The following is a 19,037-nucleotide window of genomic DNA, read 5'->3' as shown; positions in this document are numbered from 1 at the left end:
TGTATCTTAAAAAAAAAATTACAATATTTTGGAGACAAAAAAAAAAAACCATGCTGTTTCTTTTTTTCTTTTTCACCCTTATTGTGTCTTACGTGGTGCACCTTATGGCCGGACCTAAATCTGTAACCCTGAACCCTCTAGCCAGTAGATTCCGGTTAACAAGAATGTATATATCCTTTAGATGCAGATAACATTAAAGACGTTTTGGGCGTTCTAGTAAAAGGCCGTTTGTAGAGTGGAAGTCGGCATTCCCCTTCTTTAGATTCAAGCTTGTTGAAAAGCAGCTCTATGTCTTGTGTTAGGCTGAGCTCCTGACTCAGAGAGTAAAACAGAACAGCTGAAAAATTACACTTATAAATCTGTACCTCAAGATTTATAAGTTCGTTTTTACTGGATTTGGTTAAAAATCTGTAAAAGAAAAAAAGTTAAAACTAGTAAAATAGAAATCTATACACAGATAATCTCTAATTGACCATGTGACATAATCTCATGTCCTATGAGCAGCATGTGGCTGACTGTCATGTCTACATATTTGTTAGGGTTGGAGAAGACAGATGGCATGGGATTTCATCCCCCATACAACTAAATTTGATTATGTGAAATGGGCCTTCCAAGGAGACAGCAATAAGACTTCAAAATACTTTATATTAGGATGAATTTTTGTATGATAATTCCTGTCTTGTCCTGAGAACAACATTCATAAATAAATCCCAGATATTAAATACTAAATAATCTACAGTATTACAGCTTGCTTTTACCTTGTGTGGATTATAGATGTGCCCTAAGTTTTTTACCTCTTAAATAAAAAAAGGGTACCTCATTTTTTTTGAGAGATCTTAAACGTTTTTTTAAAAAATCAAAAATTTACCTTTAGCTTACAAAAATAGTAAATATTTATTAGAAAACAGCATGTGCATATATTTAGTATTTTTATGACTATAAAACATCATAAAATGTTTTATTACATACAATTTTCATAATAAGTACCTTTAACAACAACAAGCACCCATGTCTTTTCGTTTGCCATGTTACCAAACGCAGAAAGAGGTAAACCCACAACACAGATTTTTTTTCGAATTATTCCTTATTTTTAAAAAATTCACTCTACAAAAACTGCCCTCAGTAATCATCCTTGTAAATGATTAGGAAGAACTGGGCATTGGTGGCACATGCCTTTAATCCCAGCACTCAGGAGGCAGAGGCAGGCAGATCTCTATGAGTTCCAGGCCAGCCTGGTCTACAGAGCGAGTTCCAGGACAGCCTCCAAAACAATACAGAGAAACCCTGTCTCGGAAAAAAAATGACTTAAGATATATAAAAGACAGTTTCAGCCCGGAAGGATGACCAAGCGACCAGGAGCCTGCAGAGAGAGCAGTGCCACTTCCACCCAAACCCAGGGCAGAGGGCAGAGACCAGAGACCAGAGAGTATTGGATTTGCTTGCACCCACTGAAAGGGAACCCTGGTCGGCTACCCACCAGAAGAGGAAGAGACTCTTTCTACACCAACTGGAAGAAGTGATGGGGAAAAGGCAATATACGAACACACCTAGCAACAGAAAAACAAATATGACACCACCAGAGTCTAGAGATTCTACACCAGTAAGAACTGAACACCCCAATGAGGATGAAGCAGAAGGGAATGACCCTTCATGAAAATAATAGAGGCCCTCAAAGAGGATGTGAGAAAAATCACTTAAAGAAATGGAAGAAACAATAAACAAAAATTCCAAAAAATAGAGGAGAAAAATTACAAGAAACAATTCAAACAATGCAAGCATTGAAAACTGACATGGAGACAATAAAAAAAACCCACAGGCTGAATGAATGCTGTAAATTGAAAAACTGGAGAAATGGACAGGTACTAGAGACGCAAGCATAACCAACAGAATAAAAGTGATGGAAGAGAGAATCTCAGGTGTTGAAGACTCACTAGGAGAAATAGATTCATCAATCAAAGAAAATCTCAAGTCCAACAAATCCCTAACACAAAATATCCAGGAAATATGGGACACTGTGAAAAGAACAAACCTACGAATAATAGGTATAGAACAAGGTGAGAAACCCAACTCAAGGGACAAAAAACATACTCAAAAAATCATAGAAGAAAACTTTCCCAACCTAAAGAAAGACGTGCCAATGAAGGTACAAGAAGCTTACAGAACACCAAATGGAGTGAATCACAATAAAAGTCCCCTCACCACATAATAATCAAGACCCCAAGTGTACAAAATAAAGAATACTTAGAGCAGCTAAGGAAAAAGGCCAAATAACATATAAAGGTAAACCTATAAGAATTACACCTGACTTCTCCATGGAAACTCTGAAAGCCAGAAGGTTCTGGATAGATAATTCTATCAACACTAAGAGACCACAGATGCCAGCCCAGACTACTATACCCAGCAAAGCTTTCAGTCACTATAGATGGAGAAAACAAGATATCCATGACAAACCAGATTTAAACAATACATATTCACTAACCCAGCCCTATAGACAGTTCTGGAAGGAAAACCCCAAATCAAGGGAGTTAACTACAACCAGAAAAACATAGCCAATAGATAATCCCACTTTACCAGCAGCCAAAAGAAAAGAGGTGTAAATCCACATATAACTCCACAACCATCAACTATTGCAAAACAAACAATTAGCAATCAATGGTCACTAATATCCATCAATATTAATGGTCTTAACTCAGCCATAAAGAGACACAGGTTAACAGAATGGATTCGAAGACAGAACCCATCCTTCTGCTGCATACAAGAAACACACTTCAGCCTCAAAGACAGACATTTCCTGTTAGTTAAAGGTTGGGAAAAGATTTTCCAATCAAATGGCTCCAAGAAACAAGCAGGGGTAGCAATCCTAATATTTAATGAACTAGACTTTAATTTGAAATCAATCAAAAGAGATGAAGGTGGTCATTTCACATTCATGACAGGAAAAATCCACCAAGATGAAGTCTTGATTCTGAACATCTATGCCCCAAATACAAAGGCATCCACATTCATAAAAGAAACATTACTAAAACTCAAACCACACATAAAACCTCACACACTAATAGTGGGAGACATCAACACCCCACTCTCACCACTAGACAGGACTACAAGACAGAAACTTAACAATGAAACAAAGGAACTAATAGAGATTATGACCCAATTGGGTTTGACAGACATCTATAGAACATTCCATCCAAACATAAAAGAATATACCTTCTTCTCAGCGCCACATGGAACCTTCTAAAAAATTGACCACATAATTGGCAACATAGCAAGCCTCAACAGGTACAAAATAGTTGGAATAACTCCATGTATCTTATGAGATCATCATGCTTTAAAGTTAGAGTACAACAACAACACAAACTGCAGGAACCCTATACTCATGAAAATTAAATAATGCGCTATTGCACCATGCCTAGGTCAAAGAAGAAATAAAAAAAGAAATTAAAGACTTCCTAGAATTCAATGACAATGAACACACAAAATACCCAAACCTATGAGACACTTTGAAAGCATTGCCAAGAGGAAAGTTCATAGCACTAAGTGCCCAGATGAAGAATAGTTACACTAGCTCTAGAACACAAAGAAGCAAACTCACCCAGGAGGAGTAGACGCCAGGAAATAATCAAACTGAGGGCTGAAATCAATAAAGCATAAACTAGGAAAACAATACAAAGAATCAATGTAACAAAGAGTTGGTTCATTGAGAAAATCAACAACATAGACAAACTCTATCCAAACTCACCAAATGGCAGAATGTGAACATGCAAATTAACAAAATCATAAATGAGAAGGGGGACAAAATAACAGACACTGAGGAAATCCAAAGAATCATCAGGTCATACTTTGAAAACCTGTACTCCACAAAATTTGAAAATTTAAAGAAAATAGACGGCTTCCTGGATAGCTATCACTTGCCAAAAATCAATCAAGAACAGATAAGCAATTTCAATAGACTTATAACACCTAAGGAAATAGAAGCAGTCATCAAAATCTCCCAACAAAAAAAAAAAGCCCAGGGCCAGATATCTTCAGTGCAGAATTCTACCAGAAATTCAAAGTACAGCTTATAGCAATTCTCCTCAAAGTATTCCATGCAGTAGAACCAGAAGGGTCTTTGCCAAACTCTTTTAACGAGGCTTCAATAACATTGATACCAAGCCACACAAAGACACAACTAAGAAAGAGAACTTTAGACCAATATCCCTCATGAACATTGATGCAAAAATACTCAAAAAAATACTCGCAAATCAGATCCAAGAACACATCAAAACAATCATTCACCATGATCAAGGAGGCTTCATCCCAGGGATGCAGGAATGGTTCAACATATGAAAATCCATCAACGTAATCCACCATATAAACAAGCTGAAAAACAAAAATCACATGATCATCTCACTAGATGCTGAAAAAGCCTTTGACAAAATCCAACACCCCTTCATGATAAAGGTCTTGGAGAGATCTGGGATAACAGGGACATACTTAAACATAATAAAAGCTATATACAGTAAACCAACAGCCAACATCAACCTAAAGGGACAGAAACTCAATGCAATCCTCTAAAATCAGGAACAAAACAAGGCTGTCCACTCTCTCCATACCTTTTCAACATGGTACTTGAAGTTCTAGCTATTGCCATATGACAACAAATGGGGATCAAGGGGATACAAATTGGGAAGGAAGAGGTCAAACTTTCACTGTTTGCAGATAATATGATAGTTTACATCAATGACCCAAACAACTCTACCAGGGAACACTTACAGCTGATTAACACCTTCAGCAAAGTGGCAGGCTACAAGATCAACTCAAGAAAATCAGTAGCCCTACTATATACAGATGATAAAAGGGCTGAAAAAGAAATCAGAGAAACATCACCCTTTACAATTGCCACAAACAACATAAAATACCTTGGGGTAATGCTAACCAAACAAGTGAAAGACCTGTATTGTAAGAACTTTGAATCTTTAAAGAAAGAAATTAAAGAAGCCCTCAGAAAATGGAAAGATCTCCCATGCTCTTGGATAGGTAGGATCAATGTAGTAAAAATGGCAATCCTGCCAAAAGCAATCTACAGATTCAATGCAATCCCCATTAAAATCCCAGCACAATTCTTCACAGACCTTGAAAGAACAATAATCAATTTTGTATGGAAAAACAAAAGACCCAGGATAGCCAAAACAACAAGGCAACGTCTGGAGGCATCACCATCCCTGACCTCAAGCTCTATTATAGAGCTATAGTCCTGAAAAAAGCTTGGTATTGGCACAAAAATAGAAAGGTAGACCGATGGAATCTAATTGAAAACCCGGATATTAACCCACACACTTATGAACATCTGATCTTTGACAAAGAAGCTAAAAATATACAATGGAATAAAGAAAACATCTTCAACAAATGGTGCTGGCATAACTGGAGGCTGGCATGTAGAAGAATGCGGATCGATCCATGTTTATTGCCATACACAAAACTTAAGTCCAAATGGATCAAAGACCTCAACATAAATCCAGCCACACTGAACCTCTTAGAAGAGAAAGTGGGTGGTACCCTTGAACGAATTGGTACAGGAGACAGCTTCCTGAACATAACACCAGTAGCACAGACAGTGAGATCAACAATTAATAAATGGGACCTCCTGAAACTGAGAAGCTTCTGTAAGGCAAAGGACACAGTCAGCAAGACAAAAAGGCAGCCCACAGAATGGGAAAAAAATATTCACTAATCCCACATCTGACAGAGGGTTGATCTCCAAAATTTACAAAGAACTCAAGAAGCAAATCTCCAAAACATCAAAGGATCCAATTAAAAAGTGGGCTGCAGAACTAAATAGAGAATTTTCAATAGAGGAGTCTAAAATGGCTAAGAGGCACTTGAGAAAGTGCTCAACATCCTTAGCCATCCGGGAAATGTAAATCAAAACAACTCTGAGATACCATCTCACTCCTGTCAGAATGGCTAAAATAAAAAACACCAAGGACAATTTATGCTGGAGAGGATGTGGTGAAAGGGGGACACTCCTCCATTGCTGGTGGGAGTGCCAACTGGTTCAGCCACTTTGGAAATCAGTATGGAGATTCCTCAGAAATGTGGGAATAAACCTACCACAAGACCCAGCAACTCCACTCCTAGGCATATATCCAAAAGATGCCCATTCATACAACAAGGATGTCTGTTACACTATGTTCATAGCAGCATTATTTGTAATAGCCAGAACCTGGAAGCAACCTAGATGCCCATCAACCAAAGAGTGGATAGAGAAAATATGGTACATTTAGACAATGGAGTACTATTCAGCAGAAAAAAACAATGGAATCCTGAGATTTGCAGGCAAATGGATGACACTAGAAGAAACCATCCTGAGTGAGGTAACCCAGTCACAAAAAGAGAATCATGGCATGTACTCTCTCATATATGGATTTTAGACATAGATCTGGGGAGTGCCAGCCTACAATCCCATGGCCAGAGCGTCTGGGAAACAGAAACTTCATTCAGTGGCTGATCCAAGAAGAGGCAGACTCTGTTGGTTAAGTACTGAGCTGAAGTCAAGAAAGCCAGTAACAGAGAGAGAGGACTGATGACCAAAGGGATTAAGACTGGGCTAGTTTAACCCTCAAAAACAGCTGATCTGACAAAGGTTAACTCCTGAATCCCAGGCATCAGCCTGGGAATCCAGCATGGGACTGATCAAGACCCCCTGAATGTGATTGTCAGTGAGGAGGCCTAGGCAATCTATTGAGCCTTGGGCAACAGATCAGTATCCATCCCGAGTATACACACGGACTTTGGACTCCCATCAAACAATGTGAGATGCACTCTCATCCTGAACTCTTGGGGAAGGGTCTAGGCACTGCCCTATATGAAATAACAGACTATGGACACCCCCAGGGAGGGCCTCACCCTCCCTGGGAAATGAGGGGATAATGGGGGGTTGGAGGGAGAGCACGGGAGGAGGGGAGGTAAAGGGAGAGGGACCTGGAACTGACTTGTGAAGCAACCTTGTTTCTTGTCTAAATTTAAACTGAAAAAAAAATACTGGCAAATTGGATACAAGAACACATCAGAAACCTCATCCACCATGATCAAGTAGGCTTCATTCCAGGGATGCATGGTTGGTTCAACAGACGAAAATCCATCAACGTAATCCACCATATAAACAAGCTGAAAAACAAAAATCACATGATCATCTCACTAGATGCTGAAAAAGCCTGTGACAAAATCCAACACCCCTTCATGATAAAGGTCTTGGAGAGATCTGGGATAACAGGAACATACCTAAACATGATAAAAACTATATACAGTAAACCAACAGCCAACATCAAACTAAATGGACAGAAACTCAACGCAATTCCAATAAAATCAGGAACAAACAAGACAAGGATATCCCCTCTCCCCATACCTCTTCAATATTTTACTCTAAGTTCTAACTAGAGCAATAAGACAACAAAAAGAGATCAAGGGTATACAAATTTGAAAGGAAGAAGTCAAACTTTCACTATTTGCGATGATATGATAGTTTACATAAGTGACCCAAAGAACTCTATCAGGGAACACTTACAGATGATTAACACCTTCAGCAAACTGGCAGGCTACAAGATCAACTCAAAAAAAAATCAGTAGCCCTACTATATACAGAAGATAAGAGGGCTGAGAAAGAAATCAGAAACATCACCCTTTACAATTGCCACACACAAGATAAAATACCTTGGAATAACGCTAACCAAACAAGTGAAAGACCAGTATCCCAAGAACTTTGAGTCTTTAAAGAAAGAAATTAAAGAAGACACCAGAAAATGGAAAGATGTCCCATGCTCTTGGATAGGTAGGATCAATGTAGTAAAAATGGCAATCCTACCAAAAGCAATCTACAGACTCAATGCAATCCCCATCAAAATCCCAGCACAGTTCTTCACAGACCTTGAAAGAACAATTCTCAACCTTATATGACAAAACAAATGACCCAGGATAGCCAAGACAACCCTGCTCAACAAAGCAACATCTGGAGGCATCACCGTTCCTGACTTCAAGCTCTATTATAGAGCTGTAGTCCTGAAAACAGCTTGGTATTGGCACAAAAATAGACAGGTAGATCAGTGGAATCGAATTGAACACTCTGAGATTAATCCACAAAACTATGAACAGCTGATTTTCAACAAAGAAGCCAAAATTATACAATGGAAAAAAAGATAGCATCTTCGACAAGTGGATATTGGTATGTAGAAAACTGCAGACACATCCATGTCTATCACCTTGTACAAAACTTAAGTTCAAATGGATCAAAGACCTCAACATAAATCCAGCCACACTGAACCTCTTAGAAGAGAAAGTGGAAGGTACCCTTGAAGGAATCGGTACAGGAGACAGCTTCCTGAACATAACACCAGTAGAACAAACACTGAGAATGACAATTAATAAATGGGACCTCCTGAAACTGAGTATCTTCTGTAAGGCAAAGGACACAGTCAACAAGACAAAAAGGCAGCCCACAGAATGGGAAAAGATATTCACTAACCCCACAGCTGACAGAACGCTGATCTCCAAAATTTACAAAGAACTCAAGAAGCTATTCTCCAAAACACCAAAGGACCCAATTAAAAAGTGGGGACTGAACTAAATAGAGAATTCACAATAGAGGAGACAAAATTGGCTGAGAGACACTTGAGAACGTGCTCAACATCATTAGCCATCAGGGAAATGCAAAGCAAAACAACCCTGAGATATCATCTTACTCCTGTCAGAATGTCTAAAATCAATGTAACACCAATGACAGCTTATGCTGGAGAAGATATGGAAGAAGGGGAACACTGTCCATTGCTGGTGGGAGTCCAAACTTGTACAGCCACTTTGGAAGACAGTATGGAGACTCCTCAGGAAAATGGGAATCAGTCTACCGCAGGACACAGCAATTCCACTCTTAGGCATATACCCAAATGATGCCCATTCATACAAGGATGTCTGTTCCACTGTGTACATAGCAGCATTATTTGTAATAGCTAGATCCTGGAAGCAACCTAGATGCCCCACAACTGAAGAGTGGATAGTGAAAATGTGGTACATTTACACAATGGAATACTACTCAGCAGAAAAACACAATGGAATTTTGAAATTTGCAGACAAATGGATGGCACTAGAAGAAACCCTCCTGAGTGAGGTAACCCAGTAACAAAAAGACAAACATGGTCTGTACTAACTGATATATGTATTTTAGACTAGGATCAGGGGAGTGTCAGCCTACAATCCCAGGGCCAATGAGTCTGGAAAACAGGGAGGTTCCGAAGAGAAATGCATTATACCCCAGAGAAGTGGAAAGAAGCAAGATCTCCTGAGCAGATTGGGAACATGGGGGCGGGGGGAGAAGAGAGGGAACCAGAAAAAAGAGATGGTGATAAAAGGAGGGTAGAAGAAGACATGGGGGAGCAGGAAGGCTGAGTTGGGGTAAGAATAGAGGAGACCAGGATGAGAGATACCATAATAGTTGGAGACATTATAGCTTTGAGGAAAGAGCTGACACTGGAGAGATTCCCAGAGATGTACAAGGATAACACCAACTGGAAAACTAAGTAATAGTGGAGAGACTACATTAATAGCCCCTACCTGATGATAAGGTTGGTGACTACCTTATGTGACATCCTAGAACCTTCATCCAGTGATTGATGGAAGCAGAGACAGATACTCACAAGTAAACACTGAACTGACCCCCTGGAACCCAGTAACAGAGTTGGAGGAGTGATGAGCAAGGCAGTCAAGACCGTGCTGGTGAAACCCACAAAGACAGCTGACTGGACAAGGGGGAGCTCTTGAACCCCAGATTGATGACTAAGAGGCCAACAGGGGACTGATCCAGACTCAATGAATGTAGTTTCAGTGAGGAGGCCTCATAAATCTCTGAGGTCTTGGGTAGTATACTAGTGTTCACCATAGCATACAAATGAACTTTGGGAGCCCATTCCACATGGAGGGATGCTCTCTCGGCCTGGACACATGGAGAAGGGCCTACGTCCTGCCCTAGGTGAAATGTCAGACTCTGGAGATCCCCCCCAAGGAGGGCCTTACCCTCCCTGGGGAATGATGTAGGGATTGGGCTGGGGGGTGGGGGTGGGGCTGGTGGAAGGAGAAGGAGGGAGCAGGGATAGACATTTGAAGCATGCATGTTTCTAATTTAAATAAAAACCATACGTAAAAATCATTTAAAAAGAGTGAAAATGGGAGTTAGGTTTTCTGTGAAAATAGACTTAGAGGGAGCAGAAAGTAGAATTTTCTCACTAGGTGCATTGGCCCTGGAGCTGTGTTTTCAACTCTGTTTAGTGTTGTTTTCTTTTTAAAATAAATCCTTAACATTTCTGCTTGTTCATCTAAAAAAAAAGAGAGTTTCAAATTTCAAAATTTCAGACTCTAATATTAACCAATGGAGTTCCACCCAATGGTTGCTTGTAGTCAATTGTTTTGGTACCGGTGCTGCCACAGTTAGAATGTCTGCATCAGGGATCAGGGGCTGGCATTCATGTGAAGTTTGGCAGCTTGGTTATTGGCTCTGCCAGGAAACCATCTCCCAAGAGCAGCCCTTCGCCTGTGCTGTCCTGGGTTTTTCCTGTCTGAGGCCATGGGTGTGACCTGTTTTATGGTCGCTTTACTCATCATCTTCCTCACTGAGACTCTGTGTGGTCATGCAGTTATCCCTGGTGCTTTGACTCAGGGAAGTCCCAGAGCTGAGGTGTGCAAATCTTTACTATTGAGTACAGTGTTCCTCTAAGTGCACACAAAATAAATTTACAAGACAAATCTTTTTGTCATTTAAAATCCTTCACTCTTGCCAGGTGGTGGTGGTGCATGCCTTTAAGCCCAGGGTAATCCCAGCACACCAGTGCAGGCAGAAACAGGTGGTTTCTGTGAGTTCAAGGTCAGCCTGGTCTACAGAGTGAGTTCCAGTACAGCCAGAGCTAAACAGTCAAACCTTGTCTCCAGAACCCGAATAAGTAAAATGAAATGAAGTCCTACACTCCCAATGTTTTGTGTCAGATTTCAAGTAACTGTTTTATCGGAACTATATGCTTTAATTTCATTTTCATTTTTTAGCCCTGACTGACTTGCTATTTATTCTTCATGCACACCATGATGGCCTCCAACACATGGAGCTCTGCTTTGTCCTGCCTCTCAAATACATGGATTAAGGTGAACATTATCACACCCAGACTCATTGTTTTATTTTTCAAAAAACTCCAAGCTGAGTTGCAGTGTGGATCAACAAATTGGATTCCTACTAATACTGTGCGTTGTTATTGTTCTTCTTTTGTCCACAGGATTTGTTGTTAATATCAATGAAGTTTATATAAGCATGTTTGACCCTCTGATTTGAAAAGGCAAGAAGAGGTCCACTCATTGTATCAGCGATAGAGTCTCAGAGCAGAGCAACAGGGAGAAATGGCTGCTTTACCAGTAAATACATTGAAGATCAGTGCAATATCTATTTTTTCTGGGAATGTTATATATTGAGACTGTGCAAACCATTAAAACTCCAGTTTTGAAAATGTCACCAGGGGACTGGAGGGATAGCTCAGCAACAAAGAACACATTCTGCTCTTGCAGAGGACTGGAAGTCAGTTCCTGGCACTCATGTGTTAGCTTGTAACTATCCATAATTCCAGTTCCAGGGGCATTAATGTCTGTTAAGGATTTCTCATACCTACCCCACATGATGCTTTCTATACTACTCAAAGACAGAGAAAAACACTTTGTTCTGGATAGACACAGAGTACACAAACAGCCAGACAGAGAGAGACACACACACAGAGGGAAAGAGACAGCAGAGAGACACGCGGATGTAGATGCACAGGTCAGCCTTCAGGCAGACACAGATTCAAACTCAGGAAACAGAGAACCAGGGAATGGAAGATACAGGGAACTTCAACTGGAGAATTCAAATCTGGACTTGCTCTAAGTTAAATGACTACAGGGGAAAATGCTTTCATTTCTTTCCTTGACTCAACTAGGATGCATTAATCACTAACATGTTTAATCCATGCACATATGTAGAATCTATTACCTGGTGACACATCATTGTTGTTCCATATGGAGAAACAACCAAACTTACACGATGTGAAACAAGCATCCCTGTCATCAAAAAAGGTGCCCATGGGCTCAGAACCCTGTGGTTTAAGGACAGACCCCTAGCTCTGCATTTGTATTTCTGAGTGCTCACCTTCCTGCAGAACTGGGATGCCTATGCCATGTCATGATCATCACAGCACAGCTTAAACCTCAGAGCACACCAGAGAAACCTGGCCCTCATTATAATCAGGACAAATCCATTTCTTAGCTACAATCACTGAAGGAACTTGAGTGATTCTGAATTCTCTTTTCCTGAGCCTATGCAGGTGGGCATGGGTGTACACACAGAATTGTAGGCAACAATCAGAAGAGCATCTATGGATGAGTGGCTACACAGTAAAGTATGTAGGGTAGTTTGTATTTCTAGAGCTTTTGAGAAAAGTATAGTATCCTTTCCAATGTGCCATCTCTAGTTTACACTCCCACAAGAAGAGTACAACAGTGTCCCTTTCCTCACATTCCCTAGGAATTTGTTAGTGATCCTGGTGATGGCCATTCTGACTGGGGTGAGATGGCATCTTAAAGGAGATTTATTCCCCATCTCCCTGATAGCTGTGTAGACAGGAATTTTTATCAACACGACTTGAGAAGTCCCCAAGCTGACTGTACAGCCTAATCAATAGACACGAGTGTATAAACATATGTGATGCCTACTGATCCTAAAGACCTCATGGAACTAAGTTAGGAACTCTAAAAGAAATGATCAAACCTCCCAATTCATGCCACACACCAACAAGAACTTCTTCAAGAGATTAGAAGCAGCAGCAAAAATGAAGCAGGAATAAATGCTCCTTGTTTTATTTAAAAAAAAACCTAGAAGCATACCTATTTGTCACAAAATTATGTCAGAATTACTGAGAATAATTGATCCTGAAGCTGCTTGAAGTATTCCTTGATATAAAACAAAGGAAAGGTTTCCAGACTCTTTATGAAGTTAATATTACTGGATATCAAACCAGATAAAGAAGCAAAATGAAAACTTTTAGCTTTTACTATTTTTGCCATTTCATATGATATATCTTGCTTAGTGCACATACTCATCCCTTACTCCCTACAGTTCTGGCCCATATACATCCAGACCCCTCCTATTCCCTAACTCTCTCTCATGTTCATTTCTATTCATTTGGCTTTTTGATCCACCAGAAGGAACCATGGCCATCTGTAAGACAGTGGATTTGGAGCTACGTGATGGAGTCTGATGGGCTCAGCAGAAGAGACACAACTAAAGATAGTAACTCCCCTTCTCCTAAATCTACCCACAGTCATAATCGAGATAAAGACAGTAACTCCCCTTCTCCTAAATCTACCCACAGTCACAGTTGAGATAAAGGCTGGGGCCCTCTGAGCCTCTCCCCTTCCTAGACTGATTGTGGATAGGGCTGGTCTTGAGTGAGCCCAGTGCAGGTCTAAAATTAATTTTGTGTATGTCAGTATTTTCACCTGGATGTGTGTGCACTACATGCCTCCTCCTTGTAAGATCCTAAAAAGAACGTTGTTTGTCATAGAACTGGGCTTAAAATCTGTTGGGTAGTGCTATGAGAGTGCTGGGAATCCATACTAAATTTTAAAGGACTTACACATTACCTAACCCCAACTGGAGACCAAGATTTCAAATGCAGTTATTGTGGCAAATCCTTGATCTGCCGCTCAGTTCTTAGAAAACATGATAAAACTCATGGAGAAGGGAGACCTCACAAATGTTAGCTGTGCAGTAAGTCATCCTAGTCATTGTTTATGGAAGAGCAGCAACACTTAACTTCTGACAAATAAATACAGAAATTCTAGAAAGCTCTTACCAATGCCTCATGTGTTTCACAAAAGTATGTCTTATTTTGTAGGTCTCTTAGTCTTAGGTGAGCATTTTGTCCACATCACCAGGGAAATTCCTGATTTTCTATTACAGCGTCTGTTAACCTTCAGGGATGTGGCTGTGGACCTGTCACGGGAGGAATGGGAATGTCTAGATTCTGTACAGCGGGCATTATACATGGATGTGATGTTGGAAAATTACAACAATCTGATCTTCGTAGGTAAGAATGCTCATTTTGTAGATTTCCTGATTCATGCTTTGTAGTTTTTGTGTATATGGAAGCTCTCAGAACTGTATAGAGAATTCCAGAAATAAGGAAAACTCTAGTTAGCAACAGAACTTTTTTCATGGTGCCTCCTTTTACATTTTTCTGTGTTCTTTGCAGGGGTAAATACTGCTGTATTCTCTGTGATCTCTCCAGTTCTCCTGTCTAGCTTTTAAATGAAAACTTCAGAGTTCAAAATTAAATACTCAGACTAAGGAAATATATTATAGTAAGCTTTTTATTTTTATTTTATTTATTTATTTTTGTTTTTTAGAGACAGGGTTTCTCTGTATTGTTTTGGAGGCTGTCCTAGAACTCGCTCTGTAGACCAGGCTGGCCTTGAATTCACAGAGATCCTCCTGCCTCTGCCTCCCTAGTGCTGTGATTAAAGGCGTGCGCCACCAAAGCCCAGCTACATAAACTTTTTAAAAAAATAATTTTTCATTGTGTGTATTGTTGTTTTCCTTATGTGTATGTCTGTGTGAAGGTACATGACCCCCCTGAAACCATATCTGCACATAGTTGTGGGCTGCCATATGGTTGCTGAGAATTGAACTCAGGTTCTCTGGAAGAGCAGCCAGTGCTTTTAACCTATGAGCCATCCCTCCAGCCCCCTGCAGTACACTTAATAATTAGAATATTTTCAGTTTTCTGTTGTAGTAAACTCTTTACCTACCTCTGATTTTTAGAAACTCGGAAGACTTTAAATGAGAGAAGAACTGTTTCTTATGAGAATATGGTTCTTGTTTATTTATTTATTTTTTGACATGTGGTCTCTATATTTAGTACTGGCACAGAATGATTTTAATTTTCACATTTTTGAGGCGCAAGCAAGAATATTTGGTGAGGTCCAGGTCAACCTGCGGTATGTAATGAGCTCCTTGCTGCACAGTGTGGATGTCAGAAACATATAGAGGGAAGTAGGGAACCCCGCCCCCTTTTTTTAATCGAACAGGGTTTCTCTGTGAAAAAGGCCTGAGTAGCCTGGAAATCGCTTTGTAGACCAGGCTGGCCTTGAACTCACAGATATCCATCTGCTTTTGCTTCCCCATTCCTGGAATTAAAGACTGTGCCACACCATTCATCAAGCAACGTTCTTCATATGATCCTCAGAGAGCCCCTTTCTCAAAGTTTTTTTTTCTCCTTCTCTGTCACCTATTTGTCCTTCCTTCTGCAAGGAACAGTGTTTAAACAGGAATCAGAAAGGTATTATTGGTCCCAGTGCTTAGATATAGTTAGAATGAAGCACTTAGGAGAATCCATTTAATGGTTGTAAAATACAAAAGAACTCTACTGAGACCTCTGTCCCTGAGAATTTATAGTTTACCTGCCTTCAAAAAGTTAAGAAAATATGAGTTATTGAATTTCTTACTTGACCGTTATTCCCTGTTATCCCTAATTGCACTAATTTTCCAGAGACCCATGGCACATGTGGTAAATACGAGAAGATCTTGGGTCAAGGCATAAACCATATTCTCCACAATTGTGAGACTATCCAAGAGAAGTCTTATAAATGTGAGAAGCTTGACAAAATGACTCATGAATCCTTCCAATTTAGACCTCATGATAGAAGTGATACTGCAGAAAACTGTAACAAGTACAGATTTGTTAACTACGGAGATACTTCTGTTGAAACAGGAAATATGAACAGACATAAAAGTGGGAACACTGGAGAAGAACCTTGTAAATATAAGGACGGTGTAAACTGTTTAAATTTGTATTCCGTCTTTAGCCAAAATCAAAGAATCCACACAGAAAAAAAAAGAACACGAAAATACAGTTTATGATAAGTCTTCTGACTCTAGGCATAAAGTCATGCTGAAAGAAACCAATACTGGAAAGAAACCACACCAAAGCAGGAAGTCTGGAAAGTGCTCTAAGTTGGATTCAAGTGTCAGAAGGCATCAGAGAGCTCATGCGAGAGAGAAACCCTGTACATGTACAAACTGTAATAAATCCTTTATGCATTTGTCCCAACTCAAAGCACATTACAATTTTGAGTGTAGCGAAAAACCCTATGAATCTCTAAAAACTCATCAGAGAACTCATGCAGGAGAGAAACATTACAAATGTAGTGAATGTGATAAATCCTTTATGACAGTCTCATATCTTAGAATACATCAGAGAATACATACTGAAGGGAAACCTTATAAATGTATTGAGTGTGAGAAATCCTTTACCCTGAAAGGAAGTCTTATACTTCACCAGAGAACACATACAGGAGAGAAACCTTATAAATGCAGTCAATGTGGGAAATCCTTTGCCCTGAAAGGCCATCTTAAACAACATCAGAGAATTCATATGGAAGGGAAACCTTACCAATGTGGTGAATGTGACAAATCCTTTACCCAGAAAGGCTGTCTTAGGACTCATCAGAGAACTCATACAGGAGAGAAGCCTTTCACATGTAGTGAATGTAACAAGTCCTTTACCCTAAAAGGCAATCTTATAGTTCACCAGAGAAGACATACTGGAGAGAAACCTTATAAATGCAGTGAATGTGACAAATTCTTTACCCAGAATTGCCATCTTAGAAGTCATCAGAGAATACATACAGGACAGAAACCACACAAATGTACTGAATGTGGAAAATCATTTATGAGTGCATCATATCTTACAGTACATCAAAGAATACACACAGGAGAGAAACCTTACAAATGTAGTGAATGTGATAAAGTCTTTACCCTGAAAGACAGCCTTAGAACTCATCAGAGAATTCATACAGGAGAGAAACCTTACAAATGTAGTGAATGTGACAGATCGTTTACCAGTGGGTCATATCTTATAGTACATCAGAGAATACACACAGGAGAGAGAGCTTACAAATGTAGTGAATGTGACAAATCCTTTATGAGTAACTCGTATCTGAAAAGACATCAGAGAATACACACAGGAGAGAAACCTTACAAATGTAGTGAATGTAACAAATCCTTTACCAAGAAAGACACTCTTAGAAAACATCAGAAAATTCATACAGGAGAGAAACATTACACATATAGCCAAGGTGACAAGTCCTTTATCCAGTCTTACAATACATGAAAGAATTCATACATAAAACAAACCTTTCAAATGTGCTGTATGAAGAAAAGTCTTTACTTGCCTCTCATGAGGAAGAAAACATCTGAAAGCTCATACTGGGGAGAAAAGAAACCATTTGAAATTATGTGGCATGTGCTTTAAATTTTACCTGTTCAAGCTGAAATAATTCATAATGAAGATAAAATGGAGAAATCCAACGCCTTTGGTCTTGTGTAGTAGTTTCTTAGAGAAGGAAATGATGCATTCTGAAGGGAAAATGATTAAGGCAGGAGATAAACTGCTCCAAATAGCCCCAAGAGACCCCTGAAACTGATGTGATTCAGGATGTTTTACCAAAATGACAAAGCTTAGACAAGTCACACAACTCAGAAGAGGATTGTTCAAACTGACCCACCAAGATAGGATGTTCCTTAATCAGTAGGTATGCCTACACATGTTCGTGTTCTCCAGGCACCAATGTTCATAAACTGTATCATATGCTCATTTCAAGTTTGATGATAGTGACTATCTTTGTGTCCCCTATGCCATGATGAGCAGCTCTCTCCATATTCCTTTATCTCCAGTAAAGCTCTTTGGTTTAGCAAGTGGAATTTGGTTCTGTTTTCAGTTTCCAGTTGGGGTGAGTATATGGATATATATGTTGCATCTCCCCAGGAAGTGTCTCATAAAACATGAGGTGAACTCATTAATTAATTGTTCTTTGAAACTCATTGTAAGTTGATAATAGAGCCATGGTTCTCACCCTGTAGATTGTGATCCTTTCATTGGTGTTACCCAAGATATAGGAATATATGTATTTCTGATGCTGTCTCCCTGTGCATCAACTCACATGCTAATATGCACACATATAATTACTTGGAATTATCCTAAAGGGTCACAGCATTAAGAAAGTTGGCACCACTGTATTAGAAGGAATTTGGGTTAGCTAAAGTAGGGAAGACTGTGTTCAATTGTCCCTGGCTTACTTCCATGGTAGTAGTATGGGCTCCACAGGAACAGAATGTAGTCTTGGGGAGACTCAGATAGAAGGCTCTTCTTGCATTCAGTGAGGAATGAGAGTGAGGTTTGCAAAAGGGAAAATGAAAAAAGTAGCTAAGAACCTGTTAGGGGCGAACACCATCCAAACTGGGTTATATCCTTGAATACCTATAAACTCATGCAAATTTCTTGTGATTCAACCAAACTCCAGTTATCCTCAGACTAATTTTACCTGTGGACAATTGCTATACTCTGTTGTGTTCATGTGTATTGCTGTACTTTTAACACTCCATTCTATGGGCCTCAAGAAATGAAATGAACTTCAGGCCTTAATTTTTTTTTGGGAGACAGGGTTTCTATGTATAGCTTTGTAGACCAGACCAGCCTCAAATTTACAGAGATCCGACTGCATCTGCCTCCTGAGGGCTGGGATTAAAGGCGTGCACCACTACCACCCAACCCCCTGATACATTTTTACATGATATTAATATTGTTCAAATTCCAGACTATTCATAATGAAATGAAACTCATTTATGCCTGTGCTAAGAACTTATTTTCAGGTTTATTTCCTGTATAACTCCATCCAATTTCAGGTGGTCCCTCAGCTTGATGGCTTAGAGTTCATTGACTTAATACACCATAGGTTTCCAGGATCATGGTAAATTTTTCAATTATTCACAGTGAAAAGACTTCCCACCCTGTGCACATTACGCTATTGTTTTCTGTCTTGTGTAACCATTCATGAAGAGTTTGTATTGGTGGCAGCACACATGTGGTGAGACTGTATAAAATGGTTCCAGGTATCCTCAGAGCTGGAGGAGAGTATGGATAGAGTGGGGCCGCTGAGTATCA

At 39.7% G+C, this 19,037-nt stretch overlaps 1 pseudogene; it reads left to right on the top strand.

Moving 5' to 3' along the window:
- The first annotated feature begins 13,281 nt into the window (after nt 1-13,281).
- Nucleotides 13,282-17,207, top strand: LOC110339486 (annotated as a pseudogene).
- Nucleotides 17,208-19,037: the final 1,830 nt, after the last annotated feature.

This window comes from Mesocricetus auratus, unplaced genomic scaffold (assembly GCF_017639785.1).
Source record: "Mesocricetus auratus isolate SY011 unplaced genomic scaffold, BCM_Maur_2.0 Super-Scaffold_100037, whole genome shotgun sequence".
In the NCBI taxonomy this organism is placed as follows: domain Eukaryota; kingdom Metazoa; phylum Chordata; class Mammalia; order Rodentia; family Cricetidae; genus Mesocricetus; species Mesocricetus auratus.
This window is presented reverse-complemented; position numbering and strand designations above follow the sequence as displayed.